The following is a 26,604-nucleotide window of genomic DNA, read 5'->3' as shown; positions in this document are numbered from 1 at the left end:
TTATTTACATTTATTTCTAATACAGTAGCAGTGATGGTAAAGCTCACACTTTATAAAACAGATAATTGTGCCATTTGCAATGTGACCTATGCTGCTCTAAAGATGTGAAATGTACAAGAAGCACATTAAGCTATCTAATACCATGCAAGTTAGAATTCTGCCCATTGTCATATCAAGTTACCTATAAATAACATTCGGCTAGATTACGAGTTTTGCGGTAAGTGCGTCTCGGTGCTAACTTGCAAGTTATTTCCACCGCTCACCTCCCTATAGCGCTGCTATTACAGGTTTGCAAAAACCCAACGTTAGCAGGCAATATGTGAGCGTTGATCAAAATTGAGCTCCATACCGCACTCCAATACCAGCGCTGCTTTGAGCTGGTTTTACGTGCTCGTGCACAATTTCCCCATAGACATCAATGAGGAGAGCCGACTAAAAAAAAAGCCTAACACCTGCAATAAAGGAGCGTAAAGCTCCGTAACGCAGCCCCATTGATTCCTATGGGGAAACAAAAGTTATGTTTACACCTAACACCCTAACATAAACCACGAGTCTAAACACCCCTAATCTGCCGCCCATGACATTGCCTCCACCTACCTACACTTATTAACCCCTAATCTGCCACTCCAGATATCACTGTCACCTACATACACGTATTAACCTCTAATCTGCCGCCCCCGACATCGCCGCCACCTACATTACACTTATTAACCCCTAATCTGCCACCCCCAATGTCGTTGCTACCTACCTACCCTTATTAACCCCTAATCGGACACCCCCAACGTCGCCACCAGTATACTAAAGTTATTAACCCTAAACCTAACCCTAAGTCTAACCCTAACACCCCTAACTTTAATATAATTAAAAGAAATCTAATTGAAAATTCATTAACTAAATAATTCCTATTTAAAGCTAAATACTTACCTATAAAATAAACCCTTAGCTAGCTACAATATAACTAATAGTTACATTGGCCCATATTTATCAAGGTCTGTCGGACCTGATCCGACAGTTGGGATCAGGTCCGACAGACCTCGCTGAATACGGTGAGCAATACGCTCGCCGTATTCAGCATTGCACCAGCAGCTCACAAGAGCTGCTGGAGCAACGCCACCCCCTGGAGACTCACGGCCAATGGGCCACCAGCAGGGGGGTGTCTGTCCGCCTGCTCAGAGCAGGCGGACAAGGTTATGGAGCAGTGGTCTTTGTGACCGCTGCTTCATAACTGCTGTTTCTGGTGAGTCTGAAGACTCGCCAGAAACAGGGGCCATCAAGCTCCATACGGAGCTTGTTAAATAGAGCCCATAGTATCTAGCTTAGGTTTTATTTTTATTTTACAGGTAAGTCTGTATTTATTTTAACTAGGTAGACTAGTTAGTAAATAGTTATTAACTATTTACTAACTATCTAGTTATAATAAATACAAACTTACCTGTAAAATAAAAATAAAACCTAAGCCCTAACGCTGCTTTTTACCGCCCGCTGGTATTTAGAGTCAGGCAGGAAAGGGTCTAACGCAAACTTCCTCACCGCGACTCCAGGCTACCGCAGATCCCCTTACGTTAATTGCGTATCTTTTCTATGGGATCTGCCTAACGCTGGTATTTGGAGTCTTGGAAGAAGTGAGCGGTAGAGCCTCTCCCGACAACACTCCTACCGCCAAAAAAACTCAGTAGTTAAGAGCTTATGGGCTAACGCGTGAATATAAAGCTCTTAACTACTGTGCTACAAAGTACAATAACACCCATAAACTACTTATGTACCCCTAAACCGAGGCCCCCCCACATCGCCGCCACTATAATAAAAAATGTTAACCCCTAATCTGCCGACCGGACACCGCCGCCACCTACATTATACCTATAAACCCCTAATCTGCTGCCCCTAACATCGCCGACCCCTATATTATATTTATTAACCCCTAATCTGCACCCCCCAACGTCGCCGCCACCTACCTACACTTATTAACCCATAATCTGCCGACCGGACCTCGCCGCCACTATAATAAATGTATTAACCCCTAAACCGGGGCACTCCCGCCTCGCAAACACTAGAATAAATAGTATTAACCCCTAATCTGCCCTCCCTAACATCGCCGCCACCTACCTACAATTATTAACCCCTAATCTCCCGCCCGCAACGTCGCCGCTACTATAATAAAGTTATTAACCCCTAAACCTAACTCTAACCCTAACCCTAACCCTAACACCCCCTAACATAAATATAATTTAAAATAAACTAAATAATATTCCTAAAATTAACTAAATTAATCCTATTTAAAACTAAATACTTACCTATAAAATAAACCCTAATATAGCTACAATATAACTAATAATTACATTGTAGCTATTTTAGGATTTATATTTATTTTACTGGCAACTTTGTATATATTTTAACTAGTTACAATAGCTATTAAATAGTTAATAACTATTTAATAGCTACCTAGTTAAAATAATTACAAAATTACCTGTAAAATAAATCCTAACCTAAGTTACAAATACACCTAACACAACACTATCAATAAATTAATTAAATAAATTACCTACAATTAGCTAAATTAAAATACAATAAAATAAACTATTCTATAATACAAAAACCCCCCCACTAAATTACAAAAAATAAAAAAGAATTACAAGAAGTTTAAACTAATTACACCTAATCTAAGCCCCCTAATAAAATAAAAAATCCCCCAAAATAAAAAAAGGCCCTACCCTATTCTAAACTACCAAAGTAATCAGATCTTTTACCTGAAAATAAAAATACAAGACCCTCCCCAACATTACAACCCACCACCCTCATACCCCTACTCTAACCCACCCAAACCCCCTTAAAAAAAACCTATCGCTAACCCCCTGAAGATCATCCTACCTTGAGTCGTCTTCACTCAGCCGAGCCTAAATCTTCATCCAAGGTGCGCAGAGGAGGTCCTTGATCCGGTAGAAGTCTTCATCCAAGCGGGGCAAGAAGAGGTCCTCCATCCGGTAGAAGTCTTCATCCAAGCGGGGCAAAAAGAGGTCCTCCATCCGGTAGAAGTCTTCATCCAGGCGGCGTCTTCAATCTTCATCCATCCGGAGCGGAGCGGAGCCATCTTCAAAGGAGCCAACGCGGAGCCATCCTCTTCAACCAACGACTTCCCGACGAATGAAGGTTCCTTTAAGGAACGTCATCCAAGATGGCGTCCCTTCAATTCCGATTGGCTGATAGAATTCTATCAGCCAATCAGAATTAAGGCAGAAAAAATCTGATTGGCTGATGCAATCGTATCAGCCAATCGTATTGAGCTCGCATTCTATTGGCTGTTCCGATCAGCAAATAGAATGCAAGCTCAATATGATTGACTGATTGGATCAGCCAATCGGATTTTCTACCTTAATTCCAATTGGCTGATAGAATTCTATCAGCCAATGGGAATTGAAGGGACGCCATCTTGGATGACATCCCTTAAAGGAACCTTCATTCGTCGGGAAGTCGTCGGTTGAAGAGGATGGCTCTGCGTCGGCTCCTTTGAAGATGGCTCCGCTCCGCTTCGGATGGATGAAGATTGAAGACGCCGTCTGGATGAAGACTTCTACCGGATGGAGGACCTCTTCTTGCCCCGCTTGGATGAAGACTTCTACTGGATGGAGGACCTCTTCTTGCCCCGCTTGGATGAAGACTTCTACCGGATCAAGGACCTTCTCTGCGCACCTTGGATGAAGAATTCGGCTCGGCTGAGTGAAGATGACTCAAGGTAGGATGATCTTCAGGGGGTTAGCAATAGTTTTTTTTTTAAGGGGGGTTTGGGTGGTTTAGAGTAGGGGTATGTGGGTGGTGGGTTGTAATGTTGGGGGGGTATTGTATTTTTATTTTCAGGTAAAAAAGCAGATAACTTTGGGGCAATGCCCCGCAAAAAGCCCTTTTAAGGGCTGGTAAAAGAGCTGATTACTTTAGTAGCTTAGAATAGGGTAGGGCATTTTTTTTATTTTGGGGGGATTTTTTATTTTATTAGGGGGCTTAGATTAGGTGTAATTAGTTTAAACTTCTTGTAATTCTTTTTTATTTTTGTAATTTAGTGTTTTGTTTTGTTTTGTATTATAGAATAGTTTATTTTATTGTATTTTAATTTAGCTAATTGTAGGTAATTTATTTAATTAATTTATTGATAGTGTAGTGTTAGGTGTATTTGTAACTTAGGTTAGGATTTATTTTACAGGTAATTTTGTAATTATTTTAACTAGGTAGCTATTTAATAGCTATTGTAACTAGTTAAAATAAATACAAAGTTGCCTGTAAAATAAAATAGCTACAATGTAATTATTAGTTATATTGTAGCTATATTAGGGTTTATTTAATAGGTAAGTATTTAGATTTAAATAGGAATAATTTATTTAAGTTTAGGAATATTATTTTGTTTAATTTCAATTATATTTAATTTAGGGGGTGTAAGGGTTAGGGTTAGGGTTAGGTTTAGGGGTTAATAATTTTATTATAGTATCAGCGACGTTGCGGGCGGGAGATTAGGGGTTAATTATTGTAGGTAGGTGGCGGCGATGTTAGGGAGGGCAGATTAGGGGTTAATAATATAATGTAGGTGTCAGCGATAGCGGGGGCAGCAGATTAGGGGTTAATAAGTGTAAGGGTGTTTAGACTCGGGGTTCATGTTAGGGTGTTAGGTGCAGACTTAGAGAGTGCTTCCCCATAGGAAACAATGGGGCTGCGTTAGGAGCTGAACGCTGCTTTTTTGCAGGTGTTAGGTTTTTTTCAGCCCAAACTGCCCCATTGTTTCCTATGGGGATATCGTGCACAAGCACGTTTTGACAGCTTACCGCTACCATAAGCAACGCTGGTATTGAGGGTTGAAGTGGAGCTAAATTAGGTTCAACGCACCCTTTTCTGAGCCTAACGCAGCCACTCAGGCAACTCTAAATACCAGCGTTGTCTTAAGGGTGCGTTAGGGGGAAAAAGCAGCGTTAGCTACGCGGGTCTTTACCGACAAAACTCTAAATCTAGGCGAATGTAGCTATTAGTTATATTGTAGCTATCTTATTTTATAGGTAAGTATTTAGTTTTAAATAGGAATTATTTAGTTAATTTTTAATTAGATTTCTTTTCAAATAAAGACCCAACATCCATCCTCACTGAAGTGGCAGAAGTCCTCAGCAAAGCCAACAGAAGTCTTCATCCAAGCGGGCCGAAGTCTTCATCCAAGCCGGCAGAAGTCTTTAACAAATGGCATCTTCTATCTTAATCCATCCGGTGCGGAGCGGAACGGTTCCATCTTCAAGACATCCAGTGCGGAGCATCCTCTTCTTCCGACGGCTCTTCTCAAATGAAGGTTCCTTTAAGTGACGTCATCCAAGATGGTGTCCCTTGAATTCTGATTGGAACAGCCAATAGAATGCGAGCTCAATCCTATTGGCTGATTGCATCAGCCAATAGGATTTTTTCACCTTTAATTCCGATTGGCTGATAGAATTCTAGCGGAATTCAAGGGACACCATCTTGGATGACGTCACTTAAAGGAACCTTCATTCGAGAGGAGCCGTCGGAAGAAGAGGACACTCCTCGCCGGATGGATGAAGATAGAAGATGCCATCTGGATGAAGACTTCTGCCGGCTTGGATGAAGACTTTGGCCCGCTTGGATGGAGACTTCTGCCAGCTTCGCTGAGGACTTCTGCCGCTTGGTTGAGGATGGATGTCGGGTCTTCAAAAACTGTAAGTGGATCTTCGGGGGTTAGTGTTAGGTTTTTTTATAAGGGTTTATTGGGTGGATTTTATTTTTAGATTAGGGTTTGGGCTGAAAAAGAGCTAAATGCCCCTTTTAAGGGCAATTCCCATCCAAATGCCCTTTTCAGGGCAATGGGGAGCTTAGATTTTTAGGTAGGTTTTTATTTGGGGGGTTTGGTTGTGTGGGTTGTGGGTTTTACTGTTGGGGGGGTGTTTGTAATTTTTTTTTACAGGTAAAAGAACTGATTTCTTTGGGGCAATGCCCCACAAAAGGTCCTTTTAAGGGCTATTGGCAGTTTAGTTTAGGCTAGGGTTTTTTTTTTATTTGGGGGGGGGGCTTTTTATTTTGATAGGGCTATTATATTAGGTATAATTAGTTTAAATATTTGATCATTTCTTTTTTATTTTGTGTAATTTAGTGTGTTTTTTTTCTTTTTTTTTAGTTAATTGTATTTAATAAATGTAATTTATTTAATTGTAGTGTAAGGTTAGGTTTTAGTGTAACTCAGGTTAGGTTTTATTTTACAGGTAAATTTGTATTTATTTTAACTAGGTAGCTAGTAAATAGTTAATCACTATTTACTAACTAGTCTACCTAGTTAAAATAAATACAAACTTAGCTGTGAAATAAAAATAAATCCTAAGCTAGCTACAATATAACTATTAGTTATATTGTAGCTAGCTTAGGGTTTATTTTATAGGTAAGTATTTAGTTTTAAATAGGAATTATTTAGTTATTAACAGTAGGTTTTATTTAGATTTATTTTAATTATGTTAAAGTTAGTGGGTGTTAGGGTTAGGGTTAGACTTAGGTTTAGGGGTTAATAACTTTAGTATAGTGGCAGCGATTTTGGGGGGCAGCAGATTAGGGGTTAATAATAGTAATGTAGGTTGTGGCGATGTTAGGGACAGCAGATTAGGGGTTAATAATATTTAACTAGTGTTTGCAATGCGAGAGTATGGCGGTTTAGGGGTTGATATGTTTATTCTAGTGGCGGCGATGTCCGGAGCGGCAGATTAGGGGGGGGATTAGGGGGGATTTTATTTAATTATTTGCGATGTGGGAGGGCCTCGCTTTAGGGGTTAATAGGTAGTTTATGGGTGTTAGTGTACTTTTTAGCACTTTAGTTATGAGTTTTATGTTACGGCTTTGTAACATAAAAGCCATAACTACTGACTTTCAGTTTACGGTATGAATCTTGACGGTATTGGCTATACCACTCACTTTTTGGCCTCCCAGGCAAACTCGTAATACTGGCACAAAGGAAGTTCCATTGAAAAAGGACTTTTGGAAAACTGCGGTAGTTACGTTGCGTTACGGCCAAAAAAGTGTGAGCTGCAGCTAAACCTGCAAGACTCGTAATACCAGCGGTAGTGAAAAAGAGTCTTAACGCTGCTTTTTCACTCATATCGCAAAACTCGTAATCTAGCCGAGAAATAATTATGTGCTAAGAGAATAATGAAAGGTGCAATTATTATTTGGCTGATGAAGTAGATAGAAAGAACAGTCTTTTAATACTCCAGGGGCCGATTTATCAAGCCCTGTATTGGCCCCAATACAGCTGTTTCCGCACAAGCCTTCAGGCTCACCGGAAACACGAGTTAAGAAGCAGCGGTCTTAAGACCGCTGTTTCTTAACTCGTCTGCCACCTCTGAGGCGGCAGACAGTAATCCACCCGATCGCATACGATCGAGTTGATTGAAATCCCCTGCTAGTGGACTATTGGCCGCAAATGTGCAGGGGTAGCATTGCACAAGCATTTCTAGATCATGTCTGCCCGCACATTGATAATTCGGCCCCCAGGTCTCTTTATCAGGAAAACAATTTAAAAAGAAAGTTCTGAGGGGCCTATTTAACAATGTTAGGGCGAACAAGATCCGCTGTAGCGGATCATGTCCGCCACACATTGATAAATGCTGACAGCATATGCTGTTGGCATTTATCATTGCACAAGGATTTCACTAAAAATACTTGTGCAATGCCACCCCCTGCACATTCACAGCCAATCGGCCGCTAGCAGGGGGTGTCAATCAACCCGATAATATGCGATCAGGCAGATTGCTGTCCGCTGCCTCAGAGGTAGCGGATAAGTTAAGGAGCAGCGGAAACAGCTTCATACAACTCCATAAGGAGATTGTTAAAGGACCAGTCAACACAGTAGATTTGCATAATCAACACATGCAAGATAACAAGACAATGCAATAGCACTTAGTCTGAACTTCAAATGAGTAGTAGATTTTTTTTCTGACAATTTTATGTCTTTTTCCACTCCCCCTGTACCATGTGACAGCCATCAGCCAATCACAAATGCATACACGTGCAATGTAACAGCCATCAGCCATTCACAAATGCATACATACTTATTCTTGCACATGCTCAGTCGGAGCCGGTGACTCAAAAAGTTTAAATATAAAATGACTGTGCACACATTTAGTTAATGGAAGTAAATTGGAAAGTTGTTTAAAATGGCATGCTCTATCTGAATAATTAAAGTTTAATTTTGATTGAGTGTCCCTTTAAATCGGCCCCTGAGGCTTAAACTGTTGTATCAAATGTATTCATTATTGTTACCTCTTATATTGTACAGAACATTCCAGCCATTCAAGCCCTGACTTCACATTACCAATGCAGTTTACAGCTTTTTATTTATGAGGAGAGATATAGGGGGCGCCCTTGGTGATCAGATTATGTTAATACAGCTATACTAAACTAAACAGTAATACACTCAGATAATGTAATAGCGTATCCTAGGAGAAATATCAATCACAAGTGCATAGGTAAAATATATCACAAATAAGTAGATTATATCCTATAATCAAGTCTCACTAGAGATATATTAATCACAATTAAGAAAGTGATGTAATAACCAGTGGTGCAGTAATTCTAATAGAAGTAGACAGTAAACAGATAGTGGTCAAAAACAAAAACAAATAAGTAGTAAATTGTTTACAGTAAATATGGTAATAATGTAGTGAAAAAGTCCCAAGTGTAACGGATTACGGTTGTATCACAAAAGTACAGTGGATGATTCGGGTCAAGGCAGCTGTCTGTGTATGGATCAAGGCCCAGATCCTGGATCAAATATCTGTAGACAACATAAGAGGACAGAAGTGCCACATGGCCCAATATTGTTTGATAAAAAATATATAGATATAAGCAAATATCAGTGTAATGACACACATTTGGTGAGACACCCCTAGTGGTGTAGAAGAAGCGGCCTGGGATCATATACAGTCACCCAGCAGACTGACCTACAGTGGCTGATCAACACCCTGTAGATGGTATAAACAAATACAGCACCAATATGGCCTAGTATTGCATAGACATATGAAAACAGTATGTGGTAATAGGTGTACTCACATTTGGCAAAGCACCTCCCTTGGTGCACTAGAGGCAAACTGGGATCAAACAGTCACTCAGTAGACTGATAACCGGTAAAACAGGAACTCCCAGCAGTCCAAAGAAACCAATGTGTAGTAAAAAGGTCTGGCAGCAAGTGGTAAGTAATGTCAAAACTTACTTTATTTTTAAAAATATATTAAAAATACTAGCAACGCGTTTCTCATCCAACCAGTGGATGTTTCATCAGGCTAAATACAATAAGTAAAAAACACTTGCTATATATGCCAAACCTATTAACTTATACAATGTGCAACACCTGAGATGGGTGTTGCCTAATTAGACCTGTCATAGTAGGTAACATGAGCCTGTCCTAAGTGAATATATTTGTATAAACAACATCAGTATTGAACATCAGTGAATAATTATACAATATATAACATATAATAATGTAGTATATATATATATATATATATATATATATATATATATATATATGAAACAAAAAACACACAAAATCAGACAATTCTGAAATTAAAATAGTCTAATAGGAATGATCCTTGTTCTACTCTAAAATACTTTCTATGTGTTATTAAGCTACTATGTCTCAGATCAAATAATGCACGTGAAATTAAAGAACACCCTGTTACTAATGCTAAAGTGAATCAAACTCATTAGATATCTTAAAGATATATACGTATATAAAAATATATGTGATGAATATACAACCTGTAATACCCGTATACCTTAGGCTTGATAGATTAAGATTACCATATCTTATTTATGTGTTATTTTACATGTTGGACGGTACCATTACTTATTTATATATTATATTAAATGTCCGGCAGTGTACGTCCCTGCACACATTTAAACCGCACACATACCAAGTCATTGCTTACTTGTGCGGCAGTCACCGACTTATTATTAAGTATTTGTTAATGTGAAGATGTGCCGATGTGGAAGATTTTATTCCCCCAAAGAAAATACAATATGGTGGTATGAGTTTTCTAGTTTAAAAATGTGATTTTTAGTTGTGTTAAACTTTTCATAAAATCTGGATACAATCACTTTCTTAATTTGTGGTGTGACCATGTGTGAAACTTTAAGCAGCCATTAAAGAAGCCAGGTAAGAGGCCTAAGTGTGTTTTTCTTTGAAGGTAACACTTTTGAGTTAGATACATCCAAGAATCATGCAACAACTTGCGTGAAAAGTCTTTTCGATTGGAGTGGAATAATATTCATGAGGGTTCTTCATTGACAGTATCTGACAGGTCTTTCATTGTGCAAAGTAATGCAGAGCATATGGAAACCATATTTTTTAATTATAAACATGTTAAACTTGAATTGTAATGTCCTTAATGGGAACATAGAACCTACATTTTTAATTCATTAACCAGATAAATTCTTTTTTTTAAAAACAAAACAAAAATTATGCTTACCTGATAAATTCATTTAGTTCATGTTTGTGAATCCAAGAGTCATCATGTGGTAATATTCCACTCCTGACCACTAGGAGGAGGCAAAAGATACCCCAACTCACCTCCCACTTCCCATAATCCTCAGTCATACATATAGCCAAGTAAACGAAAGAATGAAAAAAAAAAAGAAATACAGGAAAGATAAAGTGGGAAAAAGAAGTGTAAAAACAAGTACGGTCACCACTTGAACCAGAAAAAAAGGGCAGGGCTCGTGGACTCTCACCATCATGAAAGAAATTAATTTATCGGGTAAACATAAACTTTGTTTTCTTTCATCAGAAGGTAAGAGCCCACACGTTCTGATGAAAGAAATTAACAAGTTATTTCATTCCCATGGTATTCTTTGTTGTAGACTTCAATTATTTAAGTGGTTTGCAGGTATCTGGTATACGTTATGGCAACAATTTAGCAAGAATACTTTTAACTTTGTTATACACTTTTGAACACTAGATAGCAGCAGTGTTTGCACAATGTATAAGTGTTAAAAGCATTTTTGTAAACCTGCGGACTTATAATGCATGCTAAATACCTAGGTATGCATTCTATCCATGGCACATCTGAATCATGAAAGATTTTGTGTTTCATGTCTCTTTAAATTTAAAAAAATATATATTTTTTTTATACTACATAATCCATTTGCTTTGATTGCTCTCCTCTCTGACGAAAAACAACCAGACCATACAGTAAATTCCTGCACATTGCTAGAACAAATCTATCTATTTACTTGCATTGAATACTTGTTAAAGGACTCACAATATGTAAGTATATATATATATATATATATATATATACTAAGCTCTTCATATTTCCTGAGCACAGGTGCACTATTCCAGTTTCTCTGTTTTTCCTCTGTATTGTGTGCCTCGAGCCAAATAACTGTGTTTTAAGCTACAGTAAGAAACACATACTGAGGAATAAGGGATTTTTTTTATTGAACTTTACTGCAGTCTGTTCTGGGAGTAGTTAAAATACCATTCCTCCACAACACTAAACAGCACATTGAAATACCTGCATGAAATACTATAAATCTCACATTCTTTGGCTCTCAGGGAAGAAATGCGTTGGTTAACATAAGCAGTGCTGAATTTACAGTAGCACTAGCACAATTCCAAAGCTGTCTGGTTTACATTTTTATGTTTATATCAGGCCTTGACCATTTTATGCAATGTTTACAGCAAACAGTCCAATCACACATTTTATCATTATTTCAATAATGCTCATAATTTAATAAAAACAGTGCAGGCCTTCTGCTTCAAATAGCATAATGGCTTTTACTGCTTGTTAAATTCTACATTCTAGATAAGGCAATAAATACTGGTTTTATCTTATTTGGTAATTACTTATTCCTCATCTATTGATCTTTTATTCGTTTTCTAATTGCATGTATTTTTAGTATGTTATCCATAGATCTGGAATTCAAGTACTGTTTAATTTGTGTTCCCCTAGGATGCAACTGATCTATTTTAAAAATGTATCTGCCCAGCAAGAAATGAGGACATACTAGGTATTAGCATGGGCAGAATTGTATTTGTTAGCATACGTTTACTAAACAAATGCCGTATATGGCAGCAGGCATCTTTTTTTGGCATTGGATTTATTTGTGTAATAATTCACCACACAAATATCTGGATTTGCACAGATATTTCAGTTTTATTAAACAAATAAATCGCGTGACACAAATAGCAAAATGCTGCTGCCATATTTGGCATTGATTCAGTTAGTAATCAAATACCAAATAATTAAATTCTGCCAATGCCTAGAAGGTTCTACTAAACTAAACTAAACTATATTAGGTGCCGTGCTGGTTAAGAAGTCACCTAACCCCAGAGCCATAGGCATATGGAACATCTGTGGGTGGGGTCTCCATTATGTTGCTGCCCACAATACATAGACAAACTTATTTGAAAGCAACAATCCTCATCTTTCAAATGAGTGATTCTTTGTCCATCCAGTTGTTAGCCAATTGTAATGAAAAATAAAGGTTAGCATTGGTTCTAGTTGGGGGGGGGGGGGTCTGGCTTGTTTTAAGAAGCCTTTATTAGCCCTTTTTCTTATAAATATATCACAAATCCCTGTCATTTGAGAGCATGAGTTCCCACCGTGTAAATAAGGGGTTAATTGTCCTTATAATTGTCCACTTGTTATGGTAATAATGATCACCTGACAGTAATAATTAGCTTCATATTGATGTGTTGCTTATATAAGGGGGTTAAATACATACACCTAGATTACGAGTTTTGTTGGTAAGCTGTGCATGGCTAACGAGCAGTTTATGCTCACCTACAGTAACGTTGGTATTACAGGGTTTTTTAAACCCGGCGTTAGCTGCAGAAAAGTGAGTGGAGAGCAAAATTTTGCTCCACATCTCACCTCAATACCAGCGCTGCTTACGGTAGCGGTGAGCTGGCAAAACGTGCTTGTGCACGATTTCCCCATAGGAATCAATGGGCGAGAGCTGGCTGAAAAAACCTTGCAAAAAAGCAGCGTTCAGCTCCTAACGCAGCCCCATTGATTCCTATGGGAAAATAAAAGTTATGTCTACACCTAACACCCTAACATGAACCCCGAGTCTAAACACCCCTAATCTTAAACTTATTAACCCCTAATCTGGCGCTCCGGACACCGCCACCACCTACATTATACTTATGAACCCCTTAATCTTCTGTCCCCAACATCGCCGCAACCTACATTATATTTATTAACCCCTAATCTGCCGCCCCCAATGTCGCCGCAACCTAACTACATTTATTAACCCCTAATCTGCCGCCCACAACGTCGCCACCACTATAATAAAGTTATTAACCCCTAAACCGCCGTACTCCCGCATCGCAAACACTAGTTAAATTGAATTAACCCCTAATCTGCCGTCCCTAACAACGCCACCACCTACCTACATTTATTAACCCCTAATCTGCCGCCCCCAACGTCGCTGCCACTATATTTAATGTATTAACCCCTAAATCTAACTCTAACCCTAACACCCCCTAACTTAAATATAATTTAAATAAATCTAAATAAAATAACTATAATTAACTAAATAATTCCTATTTAAAACTAAATACTTACCTATAAAATAAACCCTAAGATAGCTACAATATACAAGAAGTAATGTGAACCAGCACAACTGTGGATAGTGCACGAGTTACAGAGGTATACTGCTTTACCCCAATGTAAATTCAAAGTTCAAGGAGTCACCAACTTTTATTGGAAACACTGATTAAAAGCTATCGGAATTAAGGTAGAAAAAATCCTATTGGCTGAAGCAATGATTGGAACAGCCAATAGAATGGAAGCTCAATCCTATTGGCTGATTGGATCAGCCAATAGGATTGAACTTCAATCCAATTGGCTGATTGCATCAGCCAATAGGATTTTTTCTACCTTAATTCCGATTGGCTGATAGAATTGTATTAGCCAATCGGAATTGAAGGGACGCCATCTTGGTCATTTAGTCGGATGAAGACAGAAGAGGATGCTCCGCGTCGAATGTCTTGAAGATGGACCTGCTCCGCTCCGGATGGATGAAGAAATTAGATGCCATCTGGATGAAGACTTCTGCCCTTCTGGAGGACCTCTTCCTCCCGGCTTAAATGAAGACTTCTGCCCGTCTGGAGGACCATTTCTGCCTGGTTGGGTGAAGACGTCTCAAGGTAGGGTGATCTTCAAGGGGTTAGTGTTTGGTTTTATTAAGGGGGGATTGGGTGGGTTTTAGAGTAGGGTTGGGTGTGTGGGTGGTGGGTTTTAATGTTGGGGGGTATTTTTTTTTACAGGTAAAAGAGCTGAATACTTTGAGGCAATGCCCCTCAAAAAGCCCTTTTAAGGGCTATTTGTAATTTAGTATAGGGTAGGGATTTTTATTATTTTGGGGGCTTTTTTATTTTATTAGGGGGATTAGATTAGGTGTAATTAGTTTAAAAAACTTGAAATTATTTTATTATTTTCTGTAATTTAGTGTGTTTTTTTGTACTTTATTTTATTTTATTATAATTAATTTAATTTAATGTAGGGAATTAATTTAATTATAGTGTAGTGTTAGGTATAATTGTAACTTAGGTTAGGATTTATTTTACAGGTAAATTTGAATTTATTTTAACTAGGTAGCTATTAAATAGTTAATAACTATTTAATAACTATTCTACCTATTTAAAATAAATACAAAGTTGCCTGTAAAATAAAAATAAACCCTAAGCTAGCTACAATGTAACTATTAGTTATATTGTAGCTAGCTTATGGTTTATTTTATAGGTAAGTATTTAGTTTTAAATAGGAATTATTTAGTTAATTGTAGTTATTTTATTTAGATTTATTTAAATTATATTTAAGGGGGGGTTAGGCTTAGACTTAGGTTTAGGGGTTAATACATTTAATATGGGGGCGGCAGATTAGGGGTTAATAAATATAGGTAGGTGGCAGTGATGTTAGGGACGTCAGATTAGGGGTTAATAATATTTAACTAGTGTTTGCGATGCGGGAGTACAGCGGTTTAGTGGTTAATATATTTATTATAGTGGCGGCGATCTCCGGTTCGTCAGATTAGGGGTTAAACATTTTTATTTAGTGTTTGCGATGTGGGGGGGCCTCGGTTTAGGGGTTAATAGGTAGTTTATGGGTGTTAGTGTACTTTTTAGCACTTTAGTAAAAAAAGTGAGCAGTACGCCTGTACCTGCAAGACTCGTAATACGAGCTTTAGGAAAAAAGCAGCGTTGGGACCTCTCAACGCTGCTTTTAAAGGCTAACGCAAAACTCGTAATCTAGGCCATTCTTTCTCTGAGCTAATAGAATATTTTGGAGTTAAAATAAACAGGAGAACTGGGTAACTGCAGATTAGATTGTAGAAAATTCTACATATGATTTTTGGTACAACTTCTTTTTCAAATTATTTTTCCTGTTCTAAGGTGATAGGTAGGAACATGTATACATTGGTTAAATGGACATGAAACCCTACATTTTGTGTTCCTGATTCAGATAGAGAATACAATTTTAAAATTGTTTCCAATTTACTTCTATTATCTAATTTGCTTTGTTCTTCTGTTATGTTATTCTTTGTTGAAGAGATACCTAAATAGGTAGGGTGCACATGTTTGGGGCACTACATGCCATCTAATGCTCTTGCTAATGTTGCTAATGTATAACATTGTTGCAAAACTGCTGCAATATAGTGCTGCAGACATCTGCATGCTCATGAATTTACACCTGATCTTCAACAAAGGATAACAAGAAAACAAAGAAAATGTGATAATAGAAGTACATTGGAAAGATGTATGTTCTATCTGAATCATACAATAAAAATTATGGGTTTTATGTCCCTTTAAGTCATCTGGGAAATCAGAATTTTGTGTTATTTTCAAATGTACATATGTGTAGATTGCTTTCTTATGATTTTCTATTATCAGCTGTTATTGAACAATCTAGATATAAACTCTTGAATGTTGGTGTTTTTGAAAGGTGAACTGATGTTAATTTTGTATCCATACAATGGGGCCTAGTTATCAAGCCGTCAACCTCAAATACGCTGGAATTCCGCAGCGTATTTGTGGCGAGGCTGATTCGCCTTAGTTATCAAGCCCTAGACACCGGCAAAAGTAGAATGTAGTGACATAAGCTTCGATCCACCGGACCCAGTCTGACACAGATCGATTCTTACATCACTACAGATGTTCCGCACACAAGTGCTGCAAAATCTGACTACTTTTGCTAGTTATAAAAAAACTAGCAGGTACGCTCGGCACTTTTCCGGCCCAGCGTACCTGGTTTTCAATCCGCCACCCTGGAGGCGGCGGATCCCATAGGAATCAATGGGAGTCTGACCATAGCGAAAGTTCATGTTTGCTGCTTCCCGATATCCCATTGATTCCTATGGGATCTGTCTACACCTAACCCTGAGTCTAAATACCCCTAATCTGTCCCCCCTACACCACCGCAACTAAATAAAGTTATTACCCCCTAAACCGCCGCTCCCGGAGCCCACCGTCACTATAATAAATATGTTAACCCCTAAACCGCCGCTCCCGGTCTCCGCCGCAACTAAATAAATAGTTTAACCCCTAAACTGCCGCTCCCGGACCCCGCTGCAACCTATATTTATTAACCCCTAATCTGCTCCCCCTACACCGTCGCCACCTATAATACATTTATTAACCCCTATCCTGCCCCCCCCCCCTACACCGCCGCAACTATAATAAATGTATTAACCCCTAAACCTAAGTCTAACCCTAACACCCCCTAACTTAAATATTAATTAAATAAATCTAAATAATATTTCTCTTATTAACTAAATTAATCCTATTTAAAACTAAATACTTACCTTTAAAATAAACCCTAATATAGCTACAATATAAATAATAATCATATTGTAGCTATCTTAGGATTTATTTTTATTTTACAGGTAACTTTCAATTTATTTTAACTAGGTACAATAGCTATTAAATAGTTAATAACTATTTAATAGCTACCTAGCTAAAATAAAGAGAAATTTACCTGTAAAATAAAAACTAACAAGTTACAACTACACCTAACGCTACACTATCATCAAATAAATTATTCCTATTTAAAAATAAATACTTAACTGTAAAATAAACCCTAAGATAGCTACAATGTAATTAATAATTACATTGTAGCTATTTTAGGATTTATATTTATTTTACAGGTAACTTTGTATTTATTTTAGCTAGTTAGAATAGTTATTAAATAGTTATTAACTATTTAATAACTACCTAGCTAAAAGAAATACAAAATTACCTGTAAAATAAATCCTAACCTAAGTTACAATTAAACCTAACACTACACTATCATTAAATTAGTTAAATAAATTAGCTACAATTAACTACAATTAAATTCAATTAAATAAACTAACTAAAGTACAAAAAATTAAAAAAGCTAAGTTACAAAAAATAAAAAAAATAAGTTACAAACATTTCAAAAATATTACAACAATTTTAAGCTACTTACACCTAATCTAAGCCCCCTAATAAAATAACAAAGCCCCCCAAAATAAAAAATTCCCTACCCTATTCTACATTAAATAGTTACCAGCTCTATTACCTTACCAGCCCTTAAAAGGGCCTTTTGCGGGGCATGCCCCAAAGAAAACAGCTCTTTTGCCTGTAAAAAAAAATACAACCCCCCCAACATTAAAACAAACCACCCACATACCCCTAATCTAACCCAAACCCCCCTTAAATAAACCTTACACTACCCCCTGAAGATCATCCTACCTTGAGCCGTCTTCAGCCAGCCGACCACCGATGGAACCGAAGAGGAGATCCGGAGCGGCAGAAGTCATCATCCAAGGGGCGCTGAAGAAGTCGTCCATCCGATTGAAGTCAACATCCAGGCAGCGCTGAAGAGGTCTTCCATCCGATTGAAGTCTTCATCCAAGCGGCGTCTTCAATCTTCATCCATCCGGAGCGGAGCCATCTTCAGACAAGCCGACGTGGAGCCATCCTCTTCTTCCCGACGACTAATGACGAATGAAGGTTCCTTTAAGGGACGTCATCCAAGAGAATTAAGGTAGGAAAAATCTGATTGGCTCATTGAATCAGCCAATCACATTGAAGTTCAATCCGATTGGCTGATCCAATCAGCCAAAGCTTGCATTTTATTGGCTGATCGGCGAGGTCCGGGATCCGCAGGATAGGGGTTAATAACTTTATTATAGGTGGCGGCGGTATGGGGGGGCAGGATAGGGGTTACTAGGTATAATGTAGGTGGCGGCGGTGTCCGGGAGCGGCGGTTTAGGGGTTAATACATTTATTATAGTTGCGGCGGTGTCCAGGAGCAGTGGTTTAGGGGTTAATAACTTTATTTAGTTGCGGGGGGCTCCGGGATGCCGGTATAGGGGGTAGAACAGTGTAGTTAGTGTGGGTGCTTAGTGACAGCTTGTCAATAAAGCTGTCAAAAAGCCGAAGAGCAGCAAGATCGCCCCGTACTTGGTTCGCAGCTTTTTGACAGCTTTTTTGATAACTTAGGCGAAATTTTTCAGGTACGCAGCGACGATGGTAGGCGAGCTTAGGCGGGCGTATTGGGCCGGCGAAGGCAGGTAAAGTAGACGGCTTGATAACTAGGCGCCAATGTGTGAACTATTTAGGTAATGACTCCCACGCTGCTTTTTTTCTATGGTACATATAATGACACAAAATGTGATTGTTTTTGCATATCATTTGGTGGCATGAAAACAAAAGTTATTTTGTAAATGCTTGGTCTGTTGAAAAAAGTAATGTGGGTACCTCACACAAAAAAATGGAATGTAAATACTCTAGCACAGGATGTGAAATGGTTTAGCAGTGAATAGGTTAAATGTTATGTAGCTATAACTAGTCATATCTGTATATATATTACTAAACAATGGCATTTGGCTGTGTTCTACTTGGTAAATTATAAAATAAAGAAATTGTCACTAATATGAACTGCAAAATGCCCAGAAATGCAAAAGATATTTTTACTAAAATTCCCAAACTCTCCCTTAGTAATAGCTATGCATCTAGTAACATGAATATCTGTAAATAAACATTGTATCTTACACGTACCTTTACCAGCTTTTAATGTAAATCAGCTTTAGTGTACCTGGCTCTTTCGATGCATTCCACATGGTTTATTCACTGAAAAAGCAACAGAATATTGCCTACACTTTAACAATAGCGTAATATTGTAATCACAGCAGATGGATACATTAATATTGCCAAAAATGATTGGACTGATTTATAGCACTGTTGAATGCTGCATTGTCTTACACATCTGTTCTAATAATTTGACATAATAAAAAAATATGATTCTCAGAAAATCAGAGTTGACTATTCTATGTGGATAAAGAGCAGCTCATCTAGGTTGGTATAAAGGTATTTTCAGGACACACTGCACAATCAGGAACCTTATTTGACATTCTCACTGAATAATACAGGAACGATTGTTTAACCATTCATACTTTATCTTTATTGGCTTAACTATTCAATCATATTCATTTAAAAACACTTAAACTCTCTAGATATCAATATATAGCATAGGTGTGTAAATAATTCCTCTGAGAATCATGTATCTAGATGTGAAACATTGTAATTGGTTTTTATAATATCAAGCAGTCAGATACAAACAATATCTTTAGTAGCTGGCTATTAATAAATTCAGAAATAACGTTGTAACCTGAGGACCTGTTAATATGTGGGATGTCAGATTATGAGATTAAAGATATCTAGCTAGTACTCTATCTGTAATTATAAAGTCCTTGCTTACACAGTTAACTTTAGCAAAGTTGTTCAGTGTAAAAGATTCTGTCTGCTTAAATCCTGTAACGCTCATGGGATACTCCTCTATCAGACCAAACTTGGCCAGTAGTCTTGTTATCCCGGTGTCGAGCCGGAATGATAGGTAATATCCCAGAGCAGAGAAAGTTAATGAGATGAGGAAGGCAGCACTCACCACAGGCAGGACAGTCCCCAGCGGCAACAGCAGAGCAGTCCAAGGATGAACCACTAGAATGGTCAGGCAGGGTCTGGCAACAGCAAAGCAGTCCTAGGATAAACCACTAGAATGGTCAGGTAGGCAGGGTTTGGCAACAGTAAAGCAGTCCCAGGATAAACCACTAGAATGGTCAGGCAGGCAGGTTCAGCAACAGTGATCAATCCAGCAAGGTAAGGGTTAAGGCAGGTAGAGTAGTCAGACAGGCTGGTTCAGCAACAGCAATTAATCCAGCAGTTTAAGGGTTAAGGCAGGTAGGGTAGTCAGGCAGGTTCTGTAACTATATGAGGCACAAGAAAGAATGATCTGTCACACCCAGGAGCACACAAAGTAACACCTATACTTGGGCATTGACAGATCGTTCTCTACATATTTAAATAGGCGCAGATTCATGCCACTGAGGTCCGCCCGGCATCCGGAGCGTGCGGCGATGACGTCAGCGCTGCACGCATCCAGAGCCGACACTGCCCCTGACAACGAGCAGGGAAGGAGACGTTGCACCCCTAGCAATGGCTAGAGCGGCGTGGCATGACAAATCCCTTCTATAGCAGGGGCTAGATTATAGTTTAACTGACTTGTTTCACTATCATAGCATAACGTCTGATCTCAGAATATAACACAGATTTACAAGCTATTGGCAAAAATGATTGCAATCAACAATAATCATGGAGAGTAAATGTTTAAAAAATGAGAGTATATGAGGGGCGGAGCTTACACTCAATGCGGAAAGACGTGTCTCAATGAAGCTCTCTGAGACAGTTACTATTTATATGAGTTTTTATAGAAAATCTTGATATTTCCTATCCTGAAGCAGCTATCTATTACTGTTAATATCTATACTTTAAGAGTGGAAAATTTGACAGAGTTTATGCCTATGTTTGTTGAGTCAGCTACGTGACAAACTTCTTCTTAAGACCTGAAGCCATCTTGACAAACTTCTGCACCTACGTAGTAAGTTCAGAAACAGAAGAAGTTCCTGTAAAGGATCTGGAGCGTAGGTCTGGGGCTGCTGCAACATTACCCCCCCCCCCCCCAAACTCCGGGGTTATGATATCCTAAAACAGGATAGCCAGCAGTCATATATAGACTGTCTTCTTTCTCCTACAAGAGAACATCACTAACACGACGGTACCACCTCAAGGGACTACCCTACTATAGTAACTACTCCCAACCCACAGAGTACAAATGGAGGCCCTAGCAAGATGGGAAACATGAATAAACAGCCTAATACAGGAACACTTCCGTGACCTAGAGAGGGATCTATGTGCTATCCTCGCTGAACATGCTCTGGTGACAGATGAGAGCCCGGATACCAGCTTGGCCGGGAGGGCTTATAGGGGGAGGCTCTCTCGACCACAACTCAGACCCCACCAAGCTTGTGTCCAGAGAAGACCCTGTTACCTGTATTAGGGGCCCAAGAGATACCCGGAGACGAGACCTACGTCACGGTGCCTTCTAATCTTTGGCCGGATCGCAGGTTGGATAGGGAAGATTGCGTGGCAGCCAAAACAAGTGAGGAGGAGATCCGCAGGGAGCCATGCTTTGTGTCCACTTCCCTACTTGAGCCAACCGCTGCCCCGGATAACATCACACCTGTGAAACACTGCACATGTGAAACAGTGGGGAGCCTATATGCGAAGAACGGATCCAGTCTACCTTTGTTTGACAAGCGGCGCTGAGGCCACACCGGGAGGTGATTTCTATTTGGCCACTATAATCTGGTTCGTAAAGGTAAAGGGACAACTGCCACAACATATTAAAGGGCAACTCTGTTACCTGGTACAGATGCAATGTGGAGACCTGGCTTTGGGTCTAATTAATATGGCAGCCTTTGAAAAGGACTTAAAGAATGTCTCACTTTACTTGCATCATCCACCCTTCATACCCAAGGTGGTAAGACACTCTAAATTACAAGGACTGTTCAGTATTTGGAAGGTGGGGATAGGATAGATCACTTGGAAGGACCTGTGCCTCCCTAATATTTATTAGTCTGCATAGAACAAATATGGCTGAATTATATAAGTTTTACCCCATTACTATAGCCAGCTCATCTTTAGATATAATATAGAATTTTCAGGAGCTAATGTTTAACTTGTTCAACACGCTATCATTTATGTTATCCGTAATCACTGTGTATGCTTTCTCTCCCTTCTGGAGTACTATTGAAGATAGAAAATTTAGATTCTGTTAATGTGTATGAATAGCAGTGGAATAAGTGTTAATAAATGTAGATGTTATGTCTGTTACATTTTTCAATATGTTGCCTGAACTAAGACACTATCAAGGAGGTAATTGTTTATTGTTGTTCAATGTTCATATCCCATTTTGTCTAGGGTGTAATATTGTAATCTCCATAACACACTTCCAGGGTGGATATAGATTATCTTTGGGGGTTCCTAACTCTGACATTATCTCTTATCTAGTATACTTTCTTTGGGGAGGATTGATATCTATTGCTTTTTCTAGCTATCATATCAGACATAATGAAGTGTACCAGCAAATCACAACACTTTTACTTGGGTGCTCTATAGAAACACATGGAGTAAGTAGGATATTTTCCCAGTATATAACCATCTCAGTCACTATGCTAACAAGAATGGTTTTTGTCATGTTCCTTGCGGCTGGAGGGGCATGGAAATTTCAATTTAAGTTGCTGTCTGTGGCATGTAATGTAAACATTCTCTACCAGATGAATGACTAAGTCTAAATTCCTGTGCAGAATTCTATACCACATAAATTTATAAATTGGCTGTACCTCAGTTATCCCTTTGGGCCTCTATAATTATAATGGTGTAGCCCAATGTCAGTATGGCCTTGATTATACATTTACATACTATCCTCACTATCCAGAGAAATATACCTGTACCCGAGATTTACTAGATTAGAGCTGGACACTATCCTATAACGTGGTTCTTTTTAGCTTTTTATTACGTGACACAGCCTCTAGACAGAAGCGAACAGCCATCATCCGGAGGCAATTTAGTTAATTCATATAAGATGGTTCTTGAGTACGCTAAACTATCTAATTAAATACTCTAATTCATATGTCAATGTTACTATTAATATTAAGAAATGAGGTTTACTGTTTACATGAGAAATGTATAATCCTATGTGTATTATTCATAATTTCATATTGTTGACTGTATCCATTATATATCTGATGCTTCTTTATGCGATACGCAAATTGATATTTTAATATTGTATGCTGTGAAATTAACCTCAATAAAAATATTAATAATAAAAAAAAAAAATCAGAGTATGTATTCTCTGAAGCCAGACCCCTGTATCTAGATGTGAAACATTGTAATTGGTTTGTATAATATCAAGCAGTCAGATACAAACAATATCTTTTGTAGCCGGCTATCAATAAATTCAAAAATAACGTTGTAACAAGAGGACCTGTTAATATGTGGGATGTTAGATTTACAAGATTAAAACTATCTAGCTAATACTCTATCTGTAATTATAAAGTCCTTGCTTACACAGTTAACTTTAGCACAGTTGTTCAGTGTAAAAGATTCTGTCTGCTTAAATCCCTTCTATAGCAGGGGCTAGATTATTGTTTGACTAGTTTCACTATCATAGCATAACGTCTGATCTCAGAATGTAACACACATTTACAAGTTATTGGCAAAAAATATTGCAATCAAAAATTATCATGGAGAGTAAGCATTTAAAAAACGAGAGTATGTACTCTCTGAAGCCAGACCCCTGACACGTGTTTCGCTCATGCTTCCTCAGAGGGGTTACACGCCGGCTGTTTGCTAAATCTATTTACTGGTTCATAAGCCCCACCTTATGTGTGGGATTGGATGATCATGAGGAATTATCTTCATTCTGATTGGTAGGATTGCATGTCAATCATGTTTAGGCATCCAATGGGGATACATTTTTGATTTGAAGCCTTATGCTATACTCTGTTACATGTTGCAAACTTATGCATGTTGGTTAAGATAATATATGTTACTTCTTTATTTTGCTGCTGAAGAATAAGTTATACATTTTCTTATTGTACATACTTTCACTTGTTGTGTGTATTTTGTATTATACCACAGAGATATTATTTAGTAAAAGGAGCATATACAGGGTTTTCAATCTATTTATTACAGGTTAGTATTATAATGAAAATATTAAATACATCAGTAGCATGACAATAATGACAGATGTTTTAATGACAGAAGCAAGATTATGCAGAACACTGTATATACCATTTCTGAAATATTTTAATAGAGTGTCATTGGGGTATAGTGTCTATTAATGTTAGTATTTCTCTAGAGTTAAATGGGTTATTATAGATTTCTAGGGCGATAGATACCAGTAATGTTTTGAAGAGGAAAGTAGTTTAATTTGGTTCACATTTGGTGCGTGTAAATTCTAAGGGTGCAGGTATAGATGTTTGTAATTATTGTGTGGAAGTCAGTTTCTATGAATTTGTTACTTGAACGTGTGTTAAAAAGAAGAGTGGTTGTGTGCACATATAGTTAAAGAGATAGGTCACATAAATAATAAGTATCTTAATAAAGTGAAGTGGTGTGAAGTATATGAAAAACATTCACCGAGATTACAAGTTTTGCGGTAACAGGGGTGCGTTGCTAACGAGCATTTTTTTTCAACGCTCCCTTAAAGGGACACTGTACCCAAAAAAATTATTTCGTGATTCAGATTGAGCATGACATTTTAAGCAACTTTCTAATTTACTCCTATTATCAAATTTTCTTCATTCTCTTTGTATCTTTATTTGAAATGCAAGAATGTAAGTTTAGATGCCGGCCCATTTTTGGTGAACAACCTGGGTTGTCCTTGCTGATTGGTGGATAAATTCATCCACCAATAAAAAAGTGCTGTCCAGAGTACTGAAACAAAAAAAAGCTTAGATGCCTTCTTTTTCAAATAATGATAGCAAGAGAACAAAGAAAAATTGATAACAGGAGTAAATTAGTAAGTTGCTTAAAATTGTATGCTCTTTCTGAATTACAAAAGAAAACATTTGGGTTCAGTGTCCCTTTAAGACAACGCTGGTATTACAGGGTTTTTTAAACCTGGCGTTAGCCGCAAAAAGGTGAGCGTAGAGCAAAATTTAGCTGCACATCTCACCTCAATACCAGCGTTGCTTACGGTAGCGTTGAGCTGGCAAAACGTGCTCGTGCACGATTTCCCCATAGGAATCGATGGGGCAGATAGGGCTGAAAAAAAACCTAACACCTGCAAAAAAGCAGCGTTCAGTTTCTAACGCAGCCCCATTGATTCCTATGGGGAAACAAAAGTTATGTCTACACCTAACACCCTAACATGAACCCAGAGTCTAAACACCCCCAATATTACACTTATTAACCCCTAATCTGCCGCTCCCGACATCGCCGACACCTACATAATATTTTTAACCCCTAATCTGCCGCTCCAGACACCGCCACCACCTACATTATACTTATGAACCCCTAATCTGCTGCCCCCAACATCGCCGACACCTACATTATATTTATTAACCCCTAATCTGCCCTCCCAACATCGCCGCAACCTACCTACAATTATTAACCCCTAATCTGCCGCCCCATCATCGCCGCTAATATATTAATTTTATTAACCCCTAAACCTAACCCTAACACCCCCTAACTTAAATATAATTTAAATAAATCTAAAGAAAATAACTACAATTAAATAAATTAATCCTATTTAAAACTAAATAATTACTGATAAAATAAACCCTAAGCTAGCTACAATATAACTAATAGTTACATTGTAGCTATTTTAGGATTTATTTTTATTTTACAGGCAACTTTGTATTTATTTTAACTAGGTACAATAGTTATTAAATAGTTATTAACTATTTAATAACTTCCTAGTTAAAATAAAGACAAATATACCTGTAAAATAAATCCTAACCTAAATTACAATTACACCTAACACTACACTATCATTAAATTAATTACCTAAACGAACTACAATTAAATTAAATAAACTAAAGTACAAAAAAACACACTAAATTACAGAAAATAAAAAAATAATTACAAGAATTTTAAACTAATTACACCTAATCTAAACCCCCTAATAAAATAAAAAAGCCCCCCAAAATAATAAAATTCCCTACCCTATACTAAATTACAAATTGCCCTTAAAAGGGCTTTTTGCTGGGCATTGCCCCAAAGTAATCAGCTCTTTTACCTGTAAAAAAAAATACAATACCCCCCCAACATTAAAACCCACCACCCACACACCCAGCCCTACTCTAAAACCCACCCAATCCCCCCTTAATAAAACCTAACACTACCCCCTTGAAGATCACCCTACCGTGAGACGTCTTTACCCAGCCGGGCACAAGTGGACCTCCAGAGAGGCAGAAGTCTTCATCCGATCCAGGCAGAAGAGGACCTCCAGACGGGCAGAAGTCTTCATTAAGGTGGCATCTTCTATCTTCATCCATCCGGAGCGGAGCGGGTCCATCTTGAAGGCAGTCGACGCGGAGCATCCTTTTCCTCCGATGACTCCCGTCGAATGAAGGTTCTTTTAAATGACGTCGTCCAAGATGGCGTCCCTTGAATCAGCCAATCGGAATAAAGGTAGAAAAAATCCTATTGGCTGATCCAATCAGCCAATAGGATTGAGCTTGCATTCTATTGGCTGTTCCAATCAGCCT

At 38.2% G+C, this 26,604-nt stretch overlaps 1 long non-coding RNA gene across 1 annotated transcript in view; it reads right to left on the bottom strand.

The window, feature by feature from the left end:
* The window catches only part of LOC128645372 (uncharacterized), a 177,944-nt gene extending 156,451 nt beyond the window's left edge, over nucleotides 1-21,493 (bottom strand). Inside the window, exons 1-2 of the long non-coding RNA XR_008400107.1 lie at nucleotides 21,375-21,493; nucleotides 19,049-19,120 (exon numbers count right to left, since the gene is read on the bottom strand). This is a non-coding gene — a long non-coding RNA (uncharacterized LOC128645372). The remainder of the gene's footprint in view (nucleotides 1-19,048; nucleotides 19,121-21,374) is intronic.
* Between the last annotated feature and the right edge of the window lie 5,111 nt (nucleotides 21,494-26,604).

The sequence above is a fragment of the Bombina bombina genome, chromosome 1 (assembly GCF_027579735.1).
Source record: "Bombina bombina isolate aBomBom1 chromosome 1, aBomBom1.pri, whole genome shotgun sequence".
Taxonomy (NCBI): Eukaryota; Metazoa; Chordata; class Amphibia; order Anura; family Bombinatoridae; genus Bombina; species Bombina bombina.
The sequence above is the reverse complement of the archived record's forward strand: the minus strand, read 5'-3'. Positions and strand labels throughout refer to the sequence as shown.